General features: G+C 45.9%; 1 protein-coding gene across 4 annotated transcripts in view; it reads right to left on the bottom strand.

Moving 5' to 3' along the window:
- utrn (utrophin) overlaps window positions 1-7,500 on the bottom strand; it is a 281,604-nt gene that overhangs the window by 245,549 nt on the left and 28,555 nt on the right. The gene's annotated exons all lie outside the window — the stretch shown is intronic.

Genomic DNA, 7,500 nt, shown 5'->3' with positions numbered 1-7,500 from the left:
AGAATCTTCTGTTCATAATGTTCTAAGGATAAAGGTGGCACCAGGGTTTCCATCTGAAGAGGCTCTCAATGATGTAAGATATTGGACAAAATGTTGTGAATTGCTTGGCCCTTCATTTGGACAGTCCACAGATCTGTAAACCACGCAAACATAGTTTATGCACATAGCCCAGACTACCACACACACACACACACACACACACACACACACACACACACACACACACACACACACACACCTCTGGTGGTGTCTTTCTTCTCAGTCCATTATAGTACATACAGTTCATCTACTTCAGTCCATGAGCATCATTAAAGACGACTCTCCCACACTGGCCTCCATCCGTTCAAACTGTTGCCCTATTGCAGATGCTACAGGTCAATTACCCGCCAGGAGAAACCGACTGTAGGACAGTGTCTACAAAGCAGTCACAATTCTGAACGCATACTTGCACTAAGGTCTGGGTTCATCTATAAGTATCCTTGAAGGGAGGCTTATAAACTCATTACACTGCGTAGGATGACAATGAAAGGCTTTCTATTTCTTTCCGTTTCTTGTTCTGCAGTATACTACCGCACACACTCTTTCAACAAGTGTGTGTCCCCAGGTCATTTGGAACAGATATGATGACATATTACATGTGAGTGAGTGAGTGAGTGAGTGAGTGAGTGAGTGAGTGAGTGAGTGAGTGAGTGAGTGAGTGAGTGAGTGAGTGAGTGAGTGAGTGAGTGAGTGAGTGAGTGAGTGAGTGAGTGAGTGAGTGAGTGAGAGAGAGAGAGAAATTATTATCAATGTCTTTGTTATACGTTTTAGTTTAACTGCACATTGGGGACTGGTCAAACACAATTTCAAACTTTTCTGCTAAACCCGTTTGGTAGACTTTTAACAATAAGGTACACTTGACCTGACTTGAACATGTAGCACTGACTGGTTCAAAGCTTCTGAATGGGTGTTGGTCATCACAGGTTTAGGGTGCTCTTCAGTGCCTTTCTCAGAGTGCTAACCTAACCTGGGTCCACCGAGGCTTTCCTTCAATGGTCAGATGAAGCTCGGCAGAGCTTTGAAGCTTTGTGATCATCAGGCAGGGAGACGACAAATGATCTACTCCATCCATCCATCTATCCATCCATCCATCAACCCATCCATAACTCCATCCACCCACCCATCCATCTGTCCGTCCATCCGTCTATTCATCCATCCAATAATTCGAACATGCAACAACTCCAAACCCAAGACTATCCATCCCCCGACAGTCCTACCCCATCCTCCCAATGTCCCCCACCTGCGATGAGATGCCCCCGTACCGTGACCAACAGCCCTTCAGCGCCGTAAACATGAAAGCCCTGTGAGGCCCCTGTGACAGGTGTGGCCCCCGTCAATTGAAAACTATACATGTATGGGGATTTATGAGGGAGTGGTGAAGAGAAAGGGGCCCACTGATTGAATCTTTTCAGGGGGCCCTAGCTATGAGCTGACCATGACCAATGGGAAGAGTTTTTTTCCAATAAGTCTGGCACACCTGTAGAATCACTCTGTGTGTGCATGTGTGTGCACATGTGTGTGTATGCACGCACATGTGAGTGTGTCTGTGTGTGCTCATTGAAACTGTGCTGACTCTTGAGGGAGTTACATTTCCTACTTTTGCATTTAACTCTGATTTCATGTTTATCTGTTTTTTATATACACAGTTTATTTAAAGCACATTGAGTCCATGTGTTATGACAAAACGTGTTCAATAAAATACATTTGATTTGACACATCTTTCATTTGAAGAGAACAGATGTCATCGTATTGTATCGTATCACAGCGTATTGATGAGAACAGATGTAATATGTGTATTGTGTAGCGCAGACAGAGTCTGAGGCTGAAGCTAGACAGTGGAGTTAGGTACGTATGAGGCCGAGAGGGAGCAAGGGGGTCAGGTTCAGCCTGAATACCAGAGTACAGACACACCAGGAATGATGGCTGCACTCCAGCTGGACTTCAACACAAACAGGAGGGGGGGGGGGGTCTCCCACAAAAATCACCTCTCAGCTCCAAGCAGCAAGGGGAAGGTTCTACCTCCTCTCCCAACCCTTACAACCCCTAACTAAGGTGACTAAGGTTGCATTCCAATATGCACACTCCCGTCTTCCACTTGTGCTTGACGCCTCGCCCTGCCTCCAGGCCCCGCCTCCGTGGAGAAAACAATGAAGTTTCCCAGCTGTCAGCCTAGCCACAACAACTTTTGGGGGACTGTTTTTCATTCACCATCCTAATTGCAAATGAGAAAATGACATTAGAATTGTGCTTTTGCAAGATATTGAATAAACTATTGGCAGTGACATCTTCATTAGGTCATAAGCAGGCAAGTGAGCAAGGGAGGACGAAAGTCCGCAGATTGGAATCCACCCTAAGTGTGGGCATCCACCAAAGCCAGGATTTCAGTCTGTGGTCGTTGTGGTAAACCACTAATTGCACTAGTCCCAACATGGATAAACCTGGATTAATAAAATTTAAAAAGGTGCAAGATGTATGACTGTGGCCAGAACAGGCATTGCAACTATGCTGCTCAGTCAAACTGTGCTGCCTATTGCCAAATTTGATCTTTTCATGAATATTGACAAATAAAGTAATATTTACAAGTATCACATATGACAACTTACAGCAAGTTTTACAGCTAAAAAGCCTATTTCTGGAAATGTAATCACCAACATGGAGGTCCACCTTTTCATGTATGAAAAGTGCAGTTAGATTTTGATGGTGGTGGGAAGTGTTTGTGAAAAAGATAACATTTGTGAATGGGCAGCATGAATTCTGAAAAACAAGCTACTGACAATATAGTGCACATTTAACAAGCGCCTAAACAACTGATTACAGTACTCCTAACATTCATACTTAGCGTTGCCAAGGTGGAGGATTGGGTTGGTGAATGGGTGCCTCAACCCTGGCTACACTCACTGTGAATGTTCAGAGTACTGTTATCAGTTGGTGAAATAAGTTTGATTACCCTGTGTTCCACATATTAATCAGGTTGTTTGTGTCCCCTTTTGAACGTCACTTTGGATAAAGGCAAGTGTGTAGTCATGTAATAAATTATAATTTTATAGAGAATGACAGAGAATGTGATCCTCCTCCGTAGGACTGCACTGAAAACATTAACAATAACGACTGACACATGCAAGTTCTGGCAAAGTCAGTGCACAGAAGGTTTCGAAAACACTTCTGGTCTTCACAACAACAGCTCAAGACGCACACAGTGCACAGAGATGTCATCTCGGCCCATAAATCTGCTCCAGGTCTATCGGCTCCTTTTCCACAAGACCGACTACGGTGACACGCCAACCTGCACCCTTAATCAGGGCCATCACACAGCTATGACAGGAATGCTGGAGAAAACAAAACGCTCAGGAGAAAGCTGGAGCTCAGATCACAAAAACTGGACTCGGAATTCTAGAACCTTCTATTTTAGAAGAACATGTTTCATGACAGAACCCATTTAAGAATAAAAAGAGAAGCAAAAAAAAAAATATTTGTTGACAAATTTCTGCTGCTTCCATGTTTCATATCCTCAGGAATGTTTACAATGTAAACTATAAAGGAATAGAAATGGTTGGATAATCAAACACTCGTGTAAAGCTCAAACCGTCTTGAAATTATTTGAAAGAGATTTTTAATTGCGACACGTTCCAAATTCCATTCTGCAATCCATGTGCAACAAACTGCTATCAATCTGCAACACTTGACAGTGTCATACACTTTGCAGCCAATAGCAAAATAGCAGTTTGGTTGGTCGGGGTGCGTTGCTGGAATGTGTGTCGTATATAATCACGCCAAACAGCAGGGATTACTCTACAGGGGCTGTGCCGAACACGAGTCACTGAAACTCTTTAGACGACGACTTTGAAGTAAAAACATCACCGTGAGGCACCTCCATTTAATTTTTTCGCAGGACACACCCACAGAGCTACAAGAACACACGCACGCACGCACGTTCTAGGATAGCTGGCGTACGGTCGGACAGGTTTTTGCTTGTTGTACAGGCTGTCCCAAAGCTAAATGCGGATAACATCTCCAAGCCACAGGCTGAGCCACCCAGACACACGCAGTGAAGATACCCCAGAGCAATAGAGGTGTGTGTGTGTGTGTGTGTGTGTGTGTGTGTGTGTGTGTGTGTGTGTGTGTGTGTGTGTGTGTGTGTGTGTGTGTGTGTGTGTGTGTGTGTGTGTGTGTGTGTGTTGCATGCATTTTGGTGTAAGGCCAAGTTTGCAGGCAAATTTGTACTTCTTTATGTTTCTACATCATGTGATTTTGTTCAAACTGAGGAACATGTGTAGTGTGTGTGTGTAGTATGTGTAGTGTCTGCGCGCGAGCGTGCGTGTGCATGTGCGTGCGCGTGTGTGTGTGTGTCCCTTGTTGCCTTGAGTCTTGGGAGAGAGTGGGAGATTGAGTTTGCTCTCCACTGAAGAGCACTGTAGAGGGCTATACACACACAGGGTGTCCATATTGGGCCAAGGCCTTATCACAATGTAATACACTGTTGTACTTGCACTGACAGAGTGTACTATCTAAACAAACACAATAACGCCTTCAGTGCTAAGCAAAAAAATTGATCTGGTCTCTCTCTCTGTCTCTCCGTCTCTCTCTTTCTCTCATCTCTCTTGCCTGCGCAAACACACAGCCCAACCAACACACAGACACATACACACAAGCAGACGTGTAAACACACACACACACATAAACCAACACACGCAAACCAACACACATGCAAGAAAAACGCACGCACAAAAAGACACACACACACGCACACGCGAATGCACGCACGCTAACACACACATGCAACGCAAATAAACACACACACAAACAAACACACGCACACACACGCATGCGCACGCACACACACACGCGCTATCACACACACACGGGGTAAAAATCCTGTTACTTGTCCCCAGTCAGGCTGATGGATGCTATTCGGCTAATGGCAATGGCCTGTACCTATAGAGCTGTACTCGGCTCAGGATAGAAGCGCCAGCTAAGAGCACCACACTGCACTGGGTCACTCCAACCCAGACCTGCACTCACTTTGTCACAGCGATAACACAGATACTCGGTTCTAGCTCTCTCTCCCTCACGCGCACACACAGACACACACACACACACCTTAATCCCATTTCCCTCCCTCTATTCTGACCATGCACACAAACACATGCACTCAAACGCGAACACACACACGCACACGCACACTCACACGCACACACACACAGTAAACATGTTGTTATTGCAGTGAAAGCAGAGAACACACAACCCCATGGATCAAGTGCAGCACACCTGGTTGTCGTATCGATCACACACGCACCATCTGGACAGAGCGAACATTAGGTCATGAAGAGAACAGAGACATCAACTCAGACAGGGTAATACATCAACAACACACTGGATGACCAGACTCATAAGTACATGTTCATGTACAGGTCACGCAAAAAAACATTGGAGTGTGTCTGTGTCTGTGTCTGTGTCTGTGTCTGTGTGTCTGTGTGTGTCTGTGTGTGTCTGTGTGTGTCTGTGTGTGTCTGTGTGTGTCTGTGTGTGTCTGTGTGTGTGTGTGTGTGTTTTTCTGTGTTCCACAAGGAAATTACACATTTGGCTGTATACAACAGAGACATGCTCTGTGTATAGCTGTAAGTATCAGAGAAGGTGTGTATGTGTGTGTGTGTGTGTGTGTGTGTGTGTGTGTGTGTGTGTGTGTGTGTGTGTGTGTGTGTGTGTACTGTGCTGTATTTAAAATGGTGCCAACTTAAGCGTGAGGTCACGCTCTTGAGAGACGAGGCACAGCCTCTGGCCACGGCAGCAAGGACAGTCTCCACAGAGGACAAGAGTGTGTCTGTTTTAGCATGGGCCAGCGTGTGTGTGTGTGTGTGTGTGTGTGTGTGTGTGTGTGTGTGTGTGTGTGTGTGTGTGTGTGTGTGTGTGTGTGTGTGTGTGTGTGTGTGTGTGTGTGTGTGTGTGTGTACGGACGCATGTTTATGCAAGTGTGGGAGCATGTGTGTGTTTTGAATGCGTGTGCGCATATGTGTATCCATGTGTGTGTGTGTGTGTGTGTGTGTGTGTGTGTGTGTGTGTGTGTGTGTGTGTGTGTGTGTGTGTGTGTGTGTGTGTGTGTGTGTGTGTGTGTGTGTGTGCAATAAGGGACACTGGTGGAATGAGGGGGAGGGGGAGTGTCAGTTGTGTCCGTGGCTGTAAGTGCTCTGCAGACATGCTAGCAGGAAGAGAGGCCAACTGTGGGGCTGTATGCTGGCCTAATTAGCTGTGTGTGTGTGTGTGTGTGTGTGTGTGTGTGTGTGTGTGTGTGTGTGTGTGTGTGTGTGTGTGTGTGTGTGTGTGTGTGTGTGTGTGTGTGTGTGTGTGTGTGTGTGTGTGTGTGTGTGTGTTAAATCCCCAGAGAGCAGGCATCATGTGGCATGATTCATTAAGACATCAGACACCAGCAGCGGATTACTGAGGCAGAAATGTCTTCTGGGGATATTCCACTATTCCACTATTCCACACACACACACACACACACACACACACACACACACACACACACACACACACACACACACACACACAAACAGCGCACACGCACAGGCGCGCACACACACACACACATAAACAGGCACAGGCGCGCACACACACACGCACAGGCGCGCACACACACACACACATAAACAGGCACAAGCGCGCACGCACTCACACACACACACGCACAACGCCTAAACAGGCAAAGTCACTTGCACACACAAGCAAATAATCATTTTCAGAAAACTCATTACAATAAAAGCTGAATCATTCAGCACACTGTAATCCTTTCTAGTTATAGCATTTAGCTTCAATAATGTGAACAAACACACACTAACACACACACACACACACACACACACACACACACACACACACACAGGATGATACAGAGTACAGAAGGAACAGCACACACACACAGAAAGTCTGAGGTTGCCTAATGGTGTGAAAAGCAACTACACTGCCAGCTGAGATTTGTTTTTTGTGGCCAAGACAAGATGACCTGGCAACACACACACACACACACACACACACACACACACACACGTTTCCCCATTTGAGCGTACGTAGTGTGCCAAGTGTGCAAGGCCACTATGATTGAGTGTGTGTGTGATAAGAGCGTGATCTAACTGAAATCAACAAATACAATGGCATTCATTCTTTCAGTAGTGTTGTAACACACACACACACACACACACGCACACACACGCACACACACGCACACACACGCACACACACGCACACACACGCACACACACGCACACACACGCACACACACGCACACACACACACACACACACACAGACGCGCACACACAGACGCGCACACACACGCAAACACAAACACAGGTATCTATCTTCTATCAGCTCAAGACACACACATACAATTAGCAAACCACATTACTCAACTGTTTGTGAAACACCTGGTTTTACTTATTGATCTCTCTTGCCCTCTCTCTCTAACACA

Source organism: Engraulis encrasicolus, chromosome 18 (genome assembly GCF_034702125.1).
Source record: "Engraulis encrasicolus isolate BLACKSEA-1 chromosome 18, IST_EnEncr_1.0, whole genome shotgun sequence".
Lineage (NCBI taxonomy): Eukaryota > Metazoa > Chordata > Actinopteri > Clupeiformes > Engraulidae > Engraulis > Engraulis encrasicolus.
This window is presented reverse-complemented; position numbering and strand designations above follow the sequence as displayed.